The following is a 20,911-nucleotide window of genomic DNA, read 5'->3' as shown; positions in this document are numbered from 1 at the left end:
AAATAAACATGGAAACAAATTAAAAATGAACTGATGATATGTGATGATAAACAGCCAATTAATTATTTTCTAAAGCAGTTTCAACATTCTAATAGTAAGGTTGTAATGCAATGAAAAATTACAAACACACTTTGTCTTAAAAACATTTTCTATTCAAACAACTAATTATTTCTGCTTTCTTGAAGTTGGTCACGGTGGTGTCATACAGTAAATGGTAACATCACAGTTACTCTTTGTTTCAGGATGGAGGTTCAGAAGCTTGCTTTGTCCTGCCACTGGATGATAGATTTGTTGTAAAAAGACATATGCATGAGCTTAAATTTTATCTTGTGCACATACTTTGACAAAACGAAATCAATCACTGCCATCTTCCCTTGACTTAAGATCACAAAATAAAAGAAGGAAGTTCCTTCAGTATTGAAATACAATCTGCAGACTGCATTAATTCCAGTTTTACCAGCATATACTTGGTTTCAAGCACATTCAATTTCTCTGACACTTGTATTTCAACAATAAAAGCTTTTAAACATTCAAATATTTTATTATTCTATTTAATTTATTTTCTAACACCTACATTTAGGAATTGATTTTTTTTAATTGCAGAGACACATTTTTACCTTTTCAACTAATTAGAGACAACAAGTCTTAAATAATTTAAGATTTAAAAACACTCATTTCTTTTGCACAAAAATTACAGGATATTATTAACTCCATAATCTTTAGCTAGAACTTTCTTCCCTTGAAAACCTAACGTAAAGGCTTTTGCACATGGTGTAGAACAAAGGTGCTCAACTTGTGCTTAATATTTAAAATGAATGTGATAGCATGAGAAAAAATATTCTGTGTATGACCTTTCATACCAAGCAAGCAAATAATTTTGACCTTTTGTAAAACCATAGCAGAGTGGTAGAACCATAATATCTTGTGCTATCCTATTAACTAATTTTGTAGAGATGCTTTAATTATTAAGATCATTACCACTGGGTTAAATATAATTAGCTTGCCTCTGTTAATAAAGAGTTCTAATCAGTCCTTTACAAATTGGATTTTTAAGTCAGTCAGAGAGAAGCCTTTTCTGTATTGACTCCTATATCCTACAGAACATGAATTCTTGAAATCAGATTACTCACTTAGATACTACTGAAATCAGATACTACTGTGTGATAATGATATAGCCAATAGAATTTGGGTAAAAAAAATTTAATCATATATTTAGAGCTGTCAACATAATAGTATAGTTCATTAACAGATACAACATTTATTTGTCCTCATTATATATTTTTTATTTGGCAGTATCAGAAGATTCTGAAGAACACAGATTACCCAAAGGTTGATAATGTCAATTACCAATTATCAAGTATTCAACGGAAATACTATTCCTTCAATGTTCAGTTGTAATTTTTTTTACATTTTACTGTTGAAACGTTATAGAGATCAGAGGTTTGCTAGATACAGGTACTTCTCCCACATCATTGAAAACAACCATAACAATCCTAGATATCTATTCTCCATCATTAATAGACTGGTTAAGCAAAAGTGCCATACTACTTCAACTTCTTTGCATGTGTTTACTTCCAAGACTGACCACATCCAGAGTCAATTTGTTTTCACCATGCATGCTACTACTGCACCGCTTTTCTTTCAATTTCACACTGCATACCTTAGTAAATTGGATTATATATGAAATACTCCATCTGTTTATTATATCCTATTGCTATTGTTTAATTTTAATCCTGGTTTTCTGCCCTATGCTTCAACATAATTAATGAGTCCTTTAGCAATGGAGTGGTACCAATGGCATTTTAAAATGGCTGCAGTTACCCCTGTTCCTGAAAAAAACAAAACTACTTTATCTTGCAAAAATTTTAGAAAGCACTCCTACCATTCAATTAAACAGCCATCTCATCGCAATTACACAGCACTGAAACTGCCCTTGTTAAAGTTAATAATCTTCTTATGGCTGCTGATTCTAATTCTCTATCTATGCTTATTCTCCTTGACCTCAGTGCTGCTTTTGACACTGTTAATCATGACACATCTCACATTCTCATGTTGAAACTGTGTTTGGAGTTCCTGACATTGCTCTCATATGGTTCAGCTTTTATTTTATTTTGAATTCAGCAGCCAGAATGCTGACCATGTCTTGTGCAAGTGATCACATTACTCCTGTGATGGAGTCCTTGTACTGGCTTCTTATTAGTTGACTTAATATTTTTCTACTCCCCTCCTCAAAAACTGTTTGTCTGATTTTGTTCTTCTGTTTGTCCCCCAAACTTTCTGGGTGATAGGGTGTTTGTCTTCTCTTGTTCTGCCCCAGAGCTCTGAAATTCTATCCTCAAGGATATCAGAGAGTCACCCACCCTGAGAGTATTCAGATCCAGACTCAAAACCCTCTCATTCAAAAAGCCTTTTATTTAATTGGTGCCTGTGTTTGCTCCTTTAAAGGTATATACTGTACTACTAATGCTACTACTACTAATAATTATTATTATTTATTATGATTGGTAGTAGTAGTAGTAGCAGTAGCAGTTATTACCTTTAAAGGAGCAAAGAAGGACCAAACAAATATATTTATTCAGGGCGATAATACTGAAAATGAATTAACCACTGATTAAACACTTTGAGGTAAAACATCACATCATAGATGAATATAACATGGAATTTTAAATTTAGTTAATTTTCATCCGATTGAGGGGTATATGCTCCAGTGTATTTCAGATGTAATATATTATATTATATAATATATTATGACTAGGAAGTGTCTCTGAGAGTTTAGATAAAGTGTGTGACACCTGGCAGTGTAAACATGGCTTCAAAGCAGAGGGAATGTTTGCTGAGATGTGTGAGGGTCCAGAGTCTGTGATTGAAGTACTGTACATCATAAAGTTTAACTTTGTTTACCATAGTTAACTAAGTTGTGGGTAAACAATTAGCTGTCAAGAAATTAAGTGCCAGAAAAACACCATATAAGAACAGCTCAGGAGGTAAGAAAAGGAAGAGGAGAAGGACAAGATAGAAGTCAGGAGCAGTTGGAACTTGAAACTTGGGTCAGGTGAGAATCTTTTCTTCATGATCATCCAGACAAAATCCGATTGGAGCTAAGTATTTGAACCTTGCCAAAGAGAGCTTGCTATTCTGTGTTTTAGGGTACCATGAGTAAAAGAAACCTCGGTTAAATGGCTGTTGAAGTTATAAGTATAGAAATGAATAAGCACAAGTAATGAATTACATAACCTTTACTGGAAAAAAAAACTTGCTATTACATTCCCCTTTTCTACTTCCTTCCTGTTCCCTCTATATCCTATCTGTATTCCCAACAGCGTCCCCCAGTTGGTGTTCTAAAGCAAATCAAATACGAAGTGAACAAAACAGACCTTCCTGCATGGGGGTACTTTTTTAGAATAGGGACATGAGCTCCTATTTGTTTTCTGGGATCTGGGGTTGCAGAGAGAGAGATTTAACTGCAGATTGTATTGCATTCTGTTTAATTTAGAAGGCAAGCTTATGTGTTATTTTGGCCTCTGCAGGCACTATTTAAGAGTCAAATACTTGGTAGCATTCTGGGGTTTCTGGGTGACTAGGATATTAGGCCCGCTGGAATGTATAGTCTGTACATACTGAATACATAGAGAAACTTGTGTGTTGTATCTTTATGTTGTGTGTAGCGTATTGTGTCACTGTCATTGTTAATAAATATTTGTTTAACCAAGTGTGCCTGGATTTTCTTTTCACCAAAGCTGTGCAAGAGACCAAACAAATCATGTGGCTCTAACTATACCAACTGGTAAGGTATATTGGTATATGGCAGAAGTTGGGGGTTATGAATAATTATTATACTTATTGATTAAACTGCTCGATCACTTCCTGAAATTCACCATTTTGTAAACTGCCCCCCCTTGTAACAATGTTTTCTTTCCAGCTTTCTTCAAAATCATGCCTAATTTAAATGACATACTGCATATTATTAAGAAAAAGAAACTGCTTAGGTAGCATCAAATTTCACCGATGACAAAAATAGTCCTTGTTAATGAAAATGTTTCAAACCTTTAAGTTTAATTAGTACAGCAGGGTAATCCACATTATAAAAAGATATGAGATGTAATGATGAAATTCAAGACATCGGAATAACATTGTTATTATAACAAATAAAGTTAAATACATGGATTTTGTATATGTACAGTATATTTTACATGATGGGTTAGTATGCCATAATCTTTAGTAAGCTACTCACTTTTTCAATTCATCCTTTTCTTGAATGCTAACCAAAAGATGTCCTGAAATGTCTATATAAAAAATTATTGAAATGTCTATATTAAGAATGTTATGGAATAAAAACTATTGTCTTTTTTTCTTAAACAAAAAGAAGAACGTTTTAATCATCCAATCTCCAGCATTTCACAAGCAAAATGAAATATTAGTAAGAAAATACCATTAATCACCTTCATTTTTTATTTATACCACAGGTTATTATTTATCTGTTTCTGTAGCTTATATAACATCTTAGGAAACGATGTTTGGTACTGTATGCAGATTGTTCTGCATTTCTTCTTCTCCTCCTCCAATGGATCCCTCCAGCAAAGCCTTAATGTATCAAATTTGTCAGTGTCAGCATTACAGCTAATCTCTCCAGCCCACATCAGCCCTCACATCTCACATCCACTAATTCTGTGGTGTCTTTTCTAGTTATGCAGAATAAAAAAGGGTGCAATGATATGATAAAATAATTAAAGGAAATGACTTGATTGTCTGCCCCCATGTACACAATAGATACGATAATCCACTCTGACCAGGGACAAATTTCTTTTTAGCTTTAAAAATGATAGCTTGCGACAAGATGTTTCTAAGCATTAACCTGCATTCAGTCAAGATTAATATCATGTTTCATTATTAACCAGGACTTTTATCCAGAAAAAATACCTTTCAGCATTTGTCATCATTCTTATTTTATTTTAATGCACTACCACAAAATAATGATAGAATGATTGTTTATCCTTCATTAATCTGATAACATCTGTGTTGACAAATTTTTAATACTTGGGTCAGTGGCTGAATAGGAATTCTTTAAAATCGACTGGTTAATGCTTGAATTAGCTGCCTGGTAATTTTGTTGAATACAATACAGAACAACGGATGTTCAGCTAGTTACTGGGAATACGCTAGCATAACATACTGTACATAAACATAAACACACAAGAGGATCATTGGATTCGGTGGACCCGTCTAGAAGATAACTTCTAAACTAGCAAAAATAAAACTGAAGATCACAGAAGTCCCTTTCTCAGACCTACAGTAAACTCCTTTACAGTTGTCAGGTTTCTATACAAAGTACTTTAACTCAAATTAACCAGGGTGACAACCACTTAGATGTTTGTCCATTGCTGTGTTTACTGATGATTTCCAGTTCTGTTTCTTGTTTGGAGATTTAGAGCAGTTGTAAAAACTGGAATTGAAGATTCAAAAGGTTTACTGATGATGTAAATGTTCCTTATATGGAAAGGAGAATTAATTGTTTTAGTGGTAGAAGAATAGTGGTTTGGGAGGCCATTAATGCAAACATCAGGAATCAGTATCCTCTTTTCAATGACAATCTAAGTGTACAGCATTCTGTTAACTTTTATTCTCATAGTCCCTCACTATTTTAACAGAACAGCGTTAACCCTTACATGACATAGGGTTATACATGACTTCTGTATCAATCTGGGATCAACATCATCATGGTCCTCTGTAGTGACAGTGTCATAACCAATAATGGTAACATTATCTTCATGAAGCAATATCAGATCAAAAAGTTCCATCTGATCCTGGCACTGGAGGCTTAACACAGGGGAAAAAATCTGCAATAGATCTTTTGTATGTGTGACATAATAAAATATGAAATAAAGGCAATCATTTCCTGAGTGGTTAAAGGCTTTCCTTCTTCTTCTTGTTTAACATTACATGAAACATCTGTTTTTTAAAAAAATCATTTTTGAATTGCAATAGATGTGACCTACTTTTGTCTGCTTGATTATTCACACCAGAAATTGGTTCAGTGTAATGTGTACTAATCCAGTCTCTAAAACTATATTTAGATCAGTTTGAAGACATGTATAGAAGGAAATTTATATGATATTGCATACATATGCCTGCCAAAAAAACATGATTGTAAATATGACACAAGGGTAAATGCAGAGGCTGATCTCAGGAAAGCAGAGATTAGTGTCATAGTCAGCAAAAAACTGAAGGACTGCTTCCAACCTAAGGCACCTTACAAAACAGTACACTATATTTCAATGATAAATGATTAAAGTAAACTAGGTGTGCCATCAGGTTTAAAATATTCTCAACATATCAATGAATTATATGTTTGGAAACATTTGTATGAATGCTTTTCAAATAGTTCATAGCATTGAAGAACTTGAAGATCTCATCACCTTCATTTCAATTAATTGGTTTTCATAGCCTCTGCGTCATGTTAAAAGGACAGAAAAGGAAAAATAATTTCTTTCTTCCAATGCTGGCTTACTTAGTGTTCCGTTTCTCAAAACCCAATGGGTGATGTTGTCTTTTGGTGTTAGGGCTCAAACCTCTGGAACACCATCCTAGAAAAAATAAGTGTCAAAACACATCTTTCATCTAATCTAAAAAAGTTTTGTTATTGCTTTAATTTCATATCAGGCTTTGAAATGTTAATCTTTCTGAAGCTGATTTGCATTACACCAAAATAAATATTGAACATTAAACATTAAATAATAATGCAAGAATGACATTTAGATAAAACAAGAAATTTAAAACATTTAGGGCAGGTCACTGCTTGTCATCTTAATACACTGTGCAGTATTTATGTGAAAGTATAGTTAAGAATATTGTATACAAAGTCACATAAAACAAATGCAACTTAGTCAATAGTTACCCAATGTATGAAAATGAAAGAATTAAAAACATTTAAGCACATACTACAGTACTAGAAGTATACATTTCAACCAAGTTGAAAAGATGCTTTTAGGAAAATAATGTCCTGCTATCTGCCATTTGAAAGAACTGTTCTTATTTACTCTGAATAACTGGAACAATACCCTCCATACCACTAACTATAGCATCTGAGAGTGCAATATTAACTGGTAATAACAGGGTAGTCTAGAGAATATATTTGCCATTTGTATTCTGCATTGCTCACCAATGGACAATTAAAATTTCTGTGGCATGGGCACAGCCAGTGTGAGTAAGAACTGAACTGTATACAATCAGCATGCAAACAAGCAGACATATGAGTCACAGCTGTTAACTCTTAAGGAACCACTGCAGCACAAAACAGGGATCATCTGTTTTTTCCATATTAATTTTAAGCGTAGTTTCCCTTTTCAACAACATAAATCATATTTCATGAAAGATAAAAAATACAATAAATATGCATTTTATTAAATAAAGTATTATTGGATTTAAACTGGACAAGGTAACCATACAGTTACAAGTGCCAATAAACATTACAAAAATGTAAAATGTGTTACTATTTAATACTGGGAAAAAAACAGAATTAAATGCAAAAATGTCTTTATTATAACCTTTTTCCATCCATCCATTAATTTTCTAACTGCTTTATGCAATACCGGGTCACAGAGAAGACGAAGCCTATTGGCAAGCAATTGGTGCATGGCAGGATACACCCTGGACAGGACACCAGTCCACTGCAGTGCACATACAAACAACAATATGGACACACTCACACCTGGGATAGTTTTCCTAAAAAATCACATCTTTGGACTGTAGGAGAAAACTGGAGCACCAGGAGAAAACCCATGTGGAGGAGAACACACAGACCCCACGCATGCAGCACACCAGATCTGAAAATGACCCCAGAGCCCCAGCACTGAAAGGCAGCAATGTCACCCATGTATACAAATTAAAAAATGATCTACTTACACTATTTTGTTATTCACATAAACATGTTTAATTACTTCTAGATTACTGGCTTGAAAACTGAACATTTGTTACCAATCCAAATTGTTTACCCTCTCTTTGTATTACTAAATATATCAGAAACTGAAGATATCTAAACAAGCAGAGAAGACCACAATGGAATAAATACTGCTGGAATTATCCAAAGAAATTTGATTTCACATACCAAAAATACAACATATTTTTAATTTTTGTGGTGGCTTTGTGTCTCTTGTCAGTTCCTTGTCAGTTTCTTTATATACTAAAATATATTATTTAAGTATATCTTGAAGGATGTATAGTAGGTGTATCACCTAGGTTCTATCTTTGTATTAAAACACTTTCCAGGTGAAAAAAAGAAGTTGTAACAGTGTGACTTTGGTCCTTAAGTGCTGTTCTATAAATCAACATCTACGGCTTCAGATTTATTATATATAAATTAGTAGCCTACTATTATAACTCTTGCTCTTCAGTTCCAGAATAAATCCATCTTTTTCATTGCCTGGTTACTAGAAACAAAAAGAGTATTTCAGCTGGGGTCTAACCAGGGCACAATGCAACTTCATAATTTATCTGGATATGTATGCTACATTTTACAATATCTAGCTGTAGCTCTTGCATTTTATGGCATCTCTGGAAAGCCTAATTTCTGAGAATGGCAAAGACAATACAACAAAGGGTGTTGTTTACTGTACTGTTCCACATACTTTACAATTAAAGGTCACATTTCTTTCCAAAATACAACACTTTGCAGTTATTGAGAAGTGTAATGTTATGTATATCTTTTCATTTAAACATTTATTCAATAAATGATCTTATAAATTTAGTAGCTTGTAATAGCTGGGTGATTGTTCTTCTCTTTATATTCCCAACAAATCTGAAAATACATGTCCAATACAAGATGTTCACATACATTAAAAAGAACAAAGAACCGATTGCACCATTTTACTAGACTTAATTCACCCAGATTACTCTTGTCATTTTGACAAGAAGAGAAGAAAAACTAAACATTCTTTAATCATTTGTTTGTCATAGCTGTTTCTCTAAAGGAGCAGCACTTTCCATATTTTCTTTCCTGGCAAATCCAGTGTTTAGTTAATATATCTCAAAATTATCCATTTTATGGACACTCATGACATTACAGATTTAAGAGGCAACAAATACATGAGGTGAGCAAAATAATGGAAACAGGTAAGATAGGAATATGTATTAACTAATGAGGAGCTGGGACACCCTTTGCTTTACGAACAGCTTCAACCTTTCTGGAAAAACAGTTTAAAAGTTTTTAACTGTTTTTATTGGGATCTAAAATCTCTCTTCAAGAAGGCAAGCCTCCAGTTCATTTAGATGATGGAGGTGGAAATCTACTTCACACTTTACAGTCCAGAACATTCCATAATATTACAATGACATTTAGACCCGGTGATTAGAGAGGACATGAAAGCCGTTTGACTTCATCCTAGGGATCATGGAACCAAACTTGAATCCATTTAGCAGTGTGTATGGGGGTACTATTGGCATGAAATATGGGGTTATCTTGAGAAAACTGTTTGCACTACAGGGTGCATCTGGTTGCCTAAAATGTCTTTGTATTCCTTGGTCATAATTCTACTATGCAGAGTAGCAATCAAACCCAATGACTCCCATGAGACAGCTGTCCAGACCACCACCATAACAGATCCACCACCATGTTTAATAGTTGGCAATAGGCAGTGTGGTTTGAAGGCTTACTTTGGCTTTTTCCAAATATAAACCTCACCATCTGCAGGGAAAAGAGTTAAAGATAGGTATAAGAGTTAAAAGATAGATAACCAGGTTTTGCCAGGTTTGTGCTCATCACACCAGGTTATGCATTGCTGAGCATTGACATTGGTTACAAGTAGTTTTAAAATGACAGCCCTATCATAAATATTAAGATCACTTTATTAGCCATATACAATTTCTTGCATTAGGAATTCATCTTTTTCACATAACCCAGCTTGCTCTCCATGAGACACACAGACACAGACAGGGAGAGAAGCTTGGGGTCAGAGTGCAGGGTCAGCCATTGTACAGGGCCCTTGGAGCAGCTGGGGTTAAGGGAGTGGGATTCCTCTGCTGGCCATGGGATTTGAACCGGCAGCTTTCCAGCCACAGGTTCAGATCCTTAGCCACAGAGCCACCGCTCTGCCCTAAATATATATTATATATAACTTTATTGCGCATTTTTGTCCTTGGCATCACCGTTCAAAACAAAACAAAACATGGAACACTCAACATAAAATCCAAGTTAAAAACAAACTAGCATTAGTACTAGCCATTCAACAATACATATACCGAATATTGCTCTGCCCGTTTTACACAAACATGACTATAAATCCAATAGCTTTATATAGGAAACAGTCACATAGCTACATTTAATATACTGATTGCACAGGGAACAAAAAATGTCTTGTATAGATTTGAGTTATCCACAGGCATTCAAATATTCTCCCATAAGGTAGCACATGAAAATTGGAATGAAGAAGTTGGGAGGGGTCATCAATGATAAGCCAAGCTTTCCTTTGAACTGCAATATAATATAGCTCTTTCAGTTGTTTCTGTGGTCATCCAATAACTGTACTAGCAATATTAACAATTCTGGTCAATTTCCCCCTACTCCTAATACTCAGGCTACTACATAACACTGTGTTAATATAAGGATGCTTTCCACCAACATTCTATAAACCATCTTTTTGTCCCACTATGAACCCTTTCAATTTCCTGATGAAAATATATGCTGATTAGCCTACTTATAAAATGCAGTTTCAATTCTCTGCAAAGCTTAAGTGTTCATCTATTACTGTTCACAGGTATTTGTAACACTGAACAACTTCTACAGATTAATTAATAAGTGAGAGAGGTAGAAAATCTAACTTATGACTGTCACAAGTAGCTAGTACTTACGTTTTATCAATAATAATATGAAGCATGCTTGACTGACAAAACCCTTCCAGTTTACTTATCTGTTGGCAGTAATTCTCCACCCCTTCTCTATCATCCTCAGTAAACAGTTCTACTAGGGTCAGATCATCTCCGTATCTACATTTCATTAGTATAGATGGATAAAAGTAAAGGCGACAATGACGAAACACAGCCCTAGGGAACACCAGTATTTAAAACAAGTTCAGCTAAAATTGAAATACCCATTTTGTGAAGCTCACAACATACAGTTTTAGTTGAGACTGTGTCACGGAGGTGTAGAATAAGTTATATTGTAATTTTTTATGCCTTTGTTTTCCTGTCAAGTGTTCATCTATTCTTGTAAGTGAACTTTGACTTTGGACAACTTCTCCTGATGCTCTTTTTCCTTGTTTTGTCCAGTATTATATTTAACATTGTTCCCCCTTGACACATTAAATAATTTAATCATTTCTGTTACTGACATACCTGCAATTTGGTCAATGACTATTTGACCTCTTTCAAAATCTGTTAGAACACTCATGTTGCTTAAGAAACACACATACAGTTTTAAAGTGTACAGTATATGAAGCAGATATGCTGCTTTTTCTGCAATATAAAATGTTCTCTGAATGAAGAGCTCTGAACAAATAAAAATACAAACACAAAAACTCTAGAGTGCCTAAAGAAATACAGAAGGCTCTGAAAACAAAGATATAGCCATTCTCTAAATGACATTAGAGAGCAAGGACTAACCCTCACACGTCATGTTGAACATATATATGGGTAATGACCATCCCCCTTTCCAGTGCTCATTATTTCTCATCTGTCGGCATCCTACTGATGGCCCCTGTGACAAGCATCCTAACCAAAACTTACAGCCTTACAATATCATTTCTGTTTGATATTTCAGCCTCTGCCAACACCTTTGTCATCATGGTTTGCTGATTCAGCCCCTATGCCTGAAGGCGTCTTATTCACGACACCAGTGACAGGTGTATGAACCCTGCTGGCAAACTTTCCTGCTCCTCTCACAGCACCCTGATCTAGTTCTTTTTCTCTAAAACATTTTTTACCCTTTTTAACTTGTTTTATTTTTACAACTAAAGCTAAGTATATTTAGCTCTACTATTGTGTTGTAGCCAGGACTGCCTGTCATCAGTAGTAATATTTCTAACAAGGTTTACTTGAATGGGTGTGGAAATAATGGAAAAATAAAAATCTTTATGTTAACTGAGTATCAACTACCAGATAGACAAAAACAGATTACTCTCATGTTTACCTTCTGTCCATCTCTTAGCACAAGTCTGAAAAATTAAAAAAGTTAGGCCATGACCTTAAATGGGCATATTCTATTTAAATATTTATTCAAAAGTAATAAATGGTAAAGTAAAGTTAATCTTCATTAGGCAAGTACTATAAATACAGTAACTGCTCTTTATTGTCTCAACATTAGCAGGAAAATTAGTAAATGTATGATTAGCATAAGTGGTGATATAAGCTCACATTTAATCATTTTCAACAGCTAAATAAAAAAAAATCAAAAGCAATGAAAAAAGATTAAGGATGTTTTTTTATCAGACACTGCTTATCAATTATTATAGTTCTAAAAGGGAACCAGAGCTTACATTGTGTCAAACATAAATAAAAGTCATTTTCTGAAGGTTTGATATAATGCTTCCAGTCTTGCCCCTTGTAGGGAATATCTAAAATGACAGTGACTGGCCCTAATTCATAGGTTGCAATATTCTTTGCTCCTTATAGCTACTTCAGCAGAATAAACTCCATTAAACCACTTACAGTGTAAACCTTGTGCTAATAAATGCCATGATTTGCATAATGTCATAAACTGCTAAGCTTTTGAATATGCTTCATAATTGTATAGGTAGTGACACTGTTATTGTGAAGCAGCTATGTTCTTTTAAAATATTAAACATACCTCACCATACACCATTAATAAATATCATTTCAAAATGAAGTGAAAACACTGATTATAAACATTTTTCCATATTATACCATTGTATTGTGTACCATTTGCATCTATGTTGCATTTGCATGCTAGTTATCATCATGTTCTTTTTTTAGTTTTTTTTCTCTTTAAATTATATTTTTCACATTATTTTCCAATAAGATTTCTAGTCGATTTAAGAAAACAAAATTATAATTGTGAATATTATTTTTGTAAAAATGTTTTTTATACTTATTCCTTACTTACTTATGCTTATTATAAAACTTTGCAATAACCCAAATTTGTGCTGTACAATAATGCAGTAAAATGTTTACATAGTTTTATGCAGACACACAATATACTTTCAAATTGACTATTTTTATTAATCTGTATTTTCTGCAATATGTTATCTCCATAAATAATAATAAGAAAACTTTATTTTATATAGACCTTTAAAAGTGGCTTCTCAACGTGCTTTACATAATGAGATATATTTTAATTCATCAAACTAAGCCCTGTGTCTGTACTTTGACTTGATTCCAGAAACAAAAATTCTAAATTAAGTTTACTTAAAGGACTGATTATGCCCTATTGCACCGCTTTTGCTTCTACTAGTCAAAAATGGTTCTGAAACTTGAAAATTACAACTAATATATTTCTCAGAGAGAGATTACAATTCTAGCTTGAAACAGAACAAAAATATAACTCTCTTTAGCATAAGGCTAGACATCTGGCCATCTCTGAAAAGTAAATATGGTAAGCTTTTCAGTTTTGCAAAAAAACCTGAGATGAGTATTCCCCAACACCATAACTGAACTGCAGATACTGCTCACAATTCCACAATTCCAATTACAGTTGCAAATGCTGACCACTCAACCATGTTACGGGCTGCAGGCACTGGTTGTATGGTCAATTGCAAATAAACTAAGAAGACAAGGAACAGAAAATACAAGAACCTTCAGGAACAGATGAATTATGAATATACAGTGTATATATAATGCCTGCAGTATTTAAACAAAACTTTATTTATTTGTAATTTATTATGCAATTACCATATTTGATATCTGTTGTTGGTATATTCATACAGTATGTTTATGGAATATGCAAGAACTTAAAGAAGACTTGAATTGAGGACACCACTCTTCAATGTTTTTCCTATGTTTGATTCCAATTCAGTGCATTACTACAAAGCTGCTGTAGTCCTGACTGGGATACAGTCTGTATTAATATTTTATCTTCCTCTACACATTCAGAACACCTGCTAATTCATTTCAAACAGAATATTTGCCACAACACCAGTGGTTTCCTATGAAGATTACTCCCCACACTTTCTGTAACAGATGCACTCAAGGTGTACCTGGCAAGTACAGGTTGCTATACAACTGTTTGTGCTACAGTACCTGAATATAATTATATCATGATTAATTTCTTTAGATATGTGATTCCATATTATATTCCCTATTAATCAAATTCTAAAAGTATGCTTTTATTTACTGCAATATCGAGCGTATTAGCAGAAAAGCTTAAAACTATCCCTTTTCTAACAAAATACTGTATATAAACGTACAGTAGCATGGTCAGAAGGAGCAAGGAGCACGTAAAAATGTTTCTGAAATAACCACATGTAAGACTTTGATGCTTAAAATGTTTAGGGAGAAATGGAATACTGGTGTGTAATTTTTCTTTAAAATACCAATACCAGCAATATACAGTTTACATAATACAGTTTGTTTATGTTCCTAAATTAATATTGTTAATCCTATTCTTTTTATGCTCAGATACTAACATTTCCCTTTAGTTGTAAAATTCCATTAAATATTAAATATTAAATACTAAGCGGATTAAAATGTGCACAGTAAAGAGATTAAATTCTTAAATCTTTTCACTACCAACCAATGCACCACGAGTGAACTTGTCGGTCATTTTGGCCAGCCAATCACGTACCGCGGTACGGTGCGGTGGTTCGTGCGTAGATGCGTGCGGTATGGGGTTTGTACCGCGAACTTTGAATGGCTGCATCTGTACCTGCTATTGTTTGGGAATGTCCTGTGATAGAACGCTTTTGGGTATACAGTATGTGACTGATGTACTTTTGGATTTAACTGATGACTATGCTGCTGACCCTCATCCAGTCCTTTTCTTTGCCGATTACCAGCTTACAATCAACCTTAAGTTATGGTGTCTTTTGCTGGTGGGTTTATCTGCAGCCAAACCATCTATCTTAAAGCACTCATTCTCAGAAATGGTTCCTTTGAAAAGAAATATGGCTTGGTTTCATTTTTGCTAGTGTAGAGACAGTGACAGCATGTTTGGACATTTTCTCTAATCTGTAAAACCTGTGCCATTTTTTCGTGTGGAAGTTTCCATTTTATCCAGATTTTTGCACATTTTATGTTTATTCTTGGGGGAAAAAATAATAAAATATGCAATCAACCTAGATTATTTAACAGATTCAGCTGCAGGTCCCTGTAACACTATTTGATATGAGCTCTTCCATAATGTATCTTTACTGTTTCCTTTTTACATGCAGAGATCTAATGTAGAAAGGAAATCAGCAGCAAGATGATAGTCTAGTTGGGGAATATACAGAACTGTTTTTCCTATAATTCATTTTCTCTTTCCATCTTGTAAATTTAGCTTGCTTTGCATACCACATTTCTAGAACTTTTGACTGCACTGAACACACCATTATGATATGTCATGAAATTTCTCCATTCCATGAGAAATGAAATCATTGATTATGATCATCATATTAAAATATGATATGTATATTTTATCTCCTTTCTTGGACACATGACAATAAACTTCATTGTAGTGCCAATGGTACTGCACAGACTTAGAAGAGATGCCAAAATTGAGTAGGTTCTGCCAGTTCAATAAGGTGGTATACAACATTTTACTTAGGCAAAGCGTGAACTGTATCACAACAGAAAACATTGGTAGCTTTTTATCTAGACCCTTAAAATGGGATGTAATTATGTTGTGGTTAATTAGCAATGCATAACAATGACTTCATGATCAGAAGTATTATTCCCTAAATAAGACTAATTTAAAAACATTGTACTTTGAGATTATAATGGCGTGTTGTGTAGCCTTTGGGACAAACTGTATAACAAAGTTTTGAGGATTTTTCAATGCATACAATTAAGAAATGACTGAGTGCATTGCAATTCAGTTAGTATTGAACAATTATTTCTTATTCTAACAGTTAACAACTTCTGTTTCAAAGGTAAAATATCCCTTTAAAATGAAAAGAAAAACAGCCTGTGAAGCTGAAGCAGTTTTTTCACCAGGCTCCTTTCTTGAAACTATTGAAATGCTGGAGGACAATGTTAAAAGGTAAACAGATATGAAGAACCCAACCATTGTTCTATTAAAGTTAATCCAGATTTTGTTCACACCCGTAGACAATGATATACATTGACAGATTGAATACACAATATATATTATGATGGTTTTGGCTATGCTGGAAAGTGCTTGAATCTAATTTTTCACATACAGGGTAATTTCTTTAAGTTAGCGATAATAAGAAAACAGGACAAAGTTTATAAATTAGAGAAGCCCATTTGGTTGTTTATAAATAATAAGAACAAGGATATAAATGCATTTCTCTTAACTAATGAGTAGCTTTACTCAAAACCACCTGACTTTATTAGTTTCCAAGATAATTTTGTTTGTTAGTTTTTTATTCATTACTCCAACCTGCTATAAAGAATTAGATGTTTCCTAAAAATCTTATCTTCCCCAATGATGTAGTCCTATAGATTTCTATCTACCTTAGATACAAGAAAAATCAGCTTTGCTTGCCACTGCCTTATTAAACGTGAGGAGAACAATAGTTTTCAGATATGTCTCTAAACCCTTCAGACCTTGTGGTAAGACATTTTTTTTTCTAAGAGATTTTTGGGACATGCAGTTGTAACTGTACTATTAAGAACTATAGTTTGCACTTTTTTTGGTTATTTAAGCCGACGTCACACTACAGGACTCGACATTCAACGACTGCAGTTGTTGAATCTTGCTGCCTTTTCTGTCCTAGAGGGTGTCAAATTATACAAATAGGAATCGCAGGGGATGACTAATTACACGATTCCCAGATGAATTTTCATCACGGTTCCAAATCTCGAATTATGCCACAAAAATACCATGAGGTCCCCTCATTTTGGCAGCCAATCAATGTGGAGCACACCGGAATAAGAGGAGGAGCACCACACGAAAGTATACAAACAACATGGAGAACAAGCACGTAAACATCTTTAAAGACGTAACACAGGCATTGTTTTCCACAAATAAACATCTTCAAAAATATTATTCTTCTTTATAAATATAGAACACATTTACAAAAATAAAACAGTTAAAAATATAATTCACCTGTAAAATAAATATTGTAAACAAATTAGTATTGCACTATAACGTGTAATATAATGGGCACATTATCTCACAAGTACACATCTGGCTCACTGCCCACCCCTAGGACTTGCGACTCGCTACGAAAAAAACAAACCAGTTTAGAGAGTTGTAGAGGCAGTTAACACCGCTATGATTGAGTCACTGGGGGCGTCACACTGCACAACTGATGGTAATGGGCGACTCTCTACAACTCTCTGTGATTTTCTTACGATTATGTAGATAAAGGCTACGACTGAAAATCCTAGGAAAAGTTGTATAGTGTGATGCCGGCCTAAGCCACACTCTTCTCTGGCACCTGCCAGAATATTGTATTTAGTGCCTTTCTAAATATTCATGAGCTTTTATCAGTGTGATGGCTAATAAATGAAACATTTTCATTTGAAAATTGCTGCAGAAAACATATTTAAAAGACATTTTCTACTGAATTTTCTGTTGAACTATTATAGATGATTTTTGGGGTCTTAGTTCTTTTTCTTACTGTATGTCTCCCTAACGTTGAGCACAAATGTATGAGTAAGAGCATGATAAAATCAGTTGTGCATATCAACAATGTAACCTATAAGTTTCATACATTATCTGTTAAATGAACAAAAGCCTCAAGAATGAATTGCATTGATTTATTTTCATAGCAAGTCAAGATTTTTTGATCTGCTATTGCCCACTCTTTGCCTGACCTTGACAACAATCTATCCTTTACACTCCACCACTATGGTTCTAATGATCTTCAAAGGTAAAAACTAAACAAAATAAAAGAGAGGGATTCTGCTGAAGACAACAAATTTTTAAAGAAGTTCTAACAGGTAATCTTTTATTACCAAGGGTAAGTGCAAATTAATAACAGTTACATAGTGCTCCATTGTTTCTTGTATTTAGCATAACTGTTAAGATAAGCCTGTCTGATAAATCTTTCTCTGACCTGATACTTCTAGAGTTTTGTCTGCAACCACAATTAATTCTGTTTAAAAATTCAAAAGATGTTTGTTTTCTTGTAGCCATCTCAGCTTAGTTATAAAACTTCTATAAGATTATACCACAAAACACCACAAAGATAAAACAAATAACTTCCTACTGCAAGGTCAGCAATCAATTACTCTAATCTTAAATTTCTAAGAAATCAAAATAAAAACTTAAATAAATATATTCACAATGTATTTATAGCTTTGATTTATAAAGGTAACCTTCTTAATAAATTATCTTGATTGAAACAACCATTGTAAGCAACATTAATACTATATGAAGTTATCAGACAAGACTTACAGTATATTCACTGTTATTGACAACAGCTCTGTGTAATGGTATGACTCATTATATGGTTACTATTTATACTAGTCTCCAAATGTTAATTATATTTTACAGAATTTAAGGAAAACAAGATTTCTTACAAATTATTATCATAAATCTGCAAAGGTCTCCAAATCTGCAAAAATATGTATAAAATAAGAAAGACTTTATATCAATAACTAAATTGTTGTTCCTGTACAGGTTTTCATAATGGTATAAAAAAAAGTTGAGTGAGTTAAGTGAGTCCTTAATTCTTTAGTCAAGAGGCCAACAATTATACTAGATATTCCATTAACTAAAACATTTTGATTTCCACTAAGATGAAACAATGAGAAAAATAAAATCTTTTAAATAAACCTGACCCAGAATGACCTAATTCTTGCAGATTTAAAGCTTGTAGTTGCACAGAGGATGATACTTTGCTCTAGGAGTCATACATCTCTCATTCAACAGCAAACATTAACAAAAACTTGATTCATTCATGCAGCTTCATATTTTATTTCATTTTTAACTAAATAAAACTGCTATTTCCGTAAAACAAAACACAAGATTAACAGTATATATAATATTGATAGGTCTAGTACATCAATTAAGTATAGATTTACTGAATTATTTTTAACAGTCCACATAAATCCAATTCAATACCTGTGTTTTATAAAGACTTACTATTCCTGCTAGAGCAGCTCCCTACATATAAAGGTAACAAGCCTTCTTCCCTATCTGTAGTGAAACTTCCAGCTTGAAACAGTTATTCAGCTATTACACAGCACAAGCGAAGAGATTCCCTTGCCCTGCTTAACAAAAAGACAATGCAGAGTGAAATTGCAAAGCAGTAGGCATCCTTACCTGCCTAAGATAAAGCATTTCATTCTTTTACATTTTCCACAGCCTTTGTGAAAATGAGAAAGCTCCAGTGTTGCTTTGTGCATGCTACCAGCCTAAATGATCTCCATGACTCACACAGAAGCAGATAATTGGCTCTCAAAAAAGTGCTGTAAACATTCATCATAATGGCACTTGCCTGCTGAAGCTAGCAGCTCTCTCAGCTGACTCTATACCAAGGTGTCACTAACTGTTTCTATACACTCTGGCTCTCATTGGCTTCCCTTTTCTGCTCTCTAGATTTCTGTCTTAAAGAAACAATGCATCCCCTGTGGCTCAGAAACGTACCATGACAAGAGGTGTTCGGTACAACTAATTATAGTTTAGAGCCATGCCTGCAAGACAGCACTAAATAATTCATGAGCTCAATTTAAGACTACGAAATGCAAATTGTATCTCAAGTTTTAGAACCACTACAAATTAGAAGGGCTTTAGGAACAAACTCAATACAAAGCAAATTCAATGTAACCTTTTATTAATATTGTATATTTCAGTTTGAGGTTTTAATTGTTTTAAGAATTATTATGGAAAAAAAAAACATTGCCCCCTTTTATCAGTAAAAAAATACATTAAAAAGACCATTTAAAATAAATCAAATCTTGAAAAAATCTTTAAGATTCGTCACGTTTTTTAAGTCTTTTCTTAATTTTTTATTTCTTCGATATTTCAGCAAAAAAAGACAATCTGCCAGAGACATAAATTGCACTAGGGTGCTTTAAGCTATTGTTGATCCTTTAGTCACACTCTCATCTGTGATTTCAACACAGCACATGCACATCTAAAGCTAAGGTGTGAAGCTTTCTGGCAACAAAACAGCTGAGCCTTATGTTAATGTCAAAATGAATATTTTATTATAATCCCCCTGGTATTAATATGGAAGCAATGATAAATGCAGATAACTTTGCACCTTATGCATTTTCTGTAATCGAAAAAGTGCAACTGTTGCATAGAACAATAGGAACTAATAACCACTTTGAAACATTAAATTATTGTGTCACAACTGTCAACATTTTAATTCACTGTGACTTGGAAAGTTTCAGTTTGTGTGCCAGGAGACTTGGCCCAATAACTACTGTTCAGAGGCTGTGGTTCTATTTCTACTGCTTTTTAAATTATTTTATTTCCTCTTTCTTACTGCATTTGAAGCTTCCACCCTGTAATGCATATGTTTGACTGAGTTAGTCCCTGTGTTGTGGATCTATGCAAGCAGCAGTCTGCCGTATACTTGTATTCTAATATACTAACATTCAGTTACTTACTTCAATTAAACTTTATGATATGATACACCGTATGTGTTTAGAATAATAGCTTAATTCTCTAATATTATTAGAACATTCAATTTTGTATTCAAGCAAAGTAGTGTGCTTGGTCATACCATTCTAAGGAAACTTTAGGAAGTCTCCCTTAGGCATGGGCAAGTCTCCAATTGTCTTGTGTGGCAACCAGCACCACTTCAAAGGTGGTGCCAGCCATTTTCCCCAGGGAGGTTCATTCCATACTGCAGAGCCACATTGTTCTAGAACACCACAGAGCCTGCACACAAATGCAGAAGTGGAA

General features: G+C 33.8%; 1 protein-coding gene across 4 annotated transcripts in view; it reads right to left on the bottom strand.

Annotated features, from left to right (window-relative positions):
- mgat4c (mgat4 family member C) overlaps positions 1 to 19,528 on the bottom strand; it is a 298,157-nt gene extending 278,629 nt beyond the window's left edge. For all 4 annotated transcript variants that reach the window (XM_088647199.1, XM_088647200.1, XM_088647201.1 and 1 more), the window contains exon 1: positions 19,319 to 19,528. The gene's annotated coding sequence lies outside the window, so the exon portion shown is untranslated. The remainder of the gene's footprint in view (positions 1 to 19,318) is intronic.
- Between the last annotated feature and the right edge of the window lie 1,383 nt (positions 19,529 to 20,911).

This window comes from Lepisosteus platostomus, chromosome 9 (assembly GCF_059453375.1).
Source record: "Lepisosteus platostomus isolate fLepPlt1 chromosome 9, fLepPlt1.hap1, whole genome shotgun sequence".
NCBI classification, from domain to species: Eukaryota; Metazoa; Chordata; class Actinopteri; order Semionotiformes; family Lepisosteidae; genus Lepisosteus; species Lepisosteus platostomus.
The sequence above is the reverse complement of the archived record's forward strand: the minus strand, read 5'-3'. Positions and strand labels throughout refer to the sequence as shown.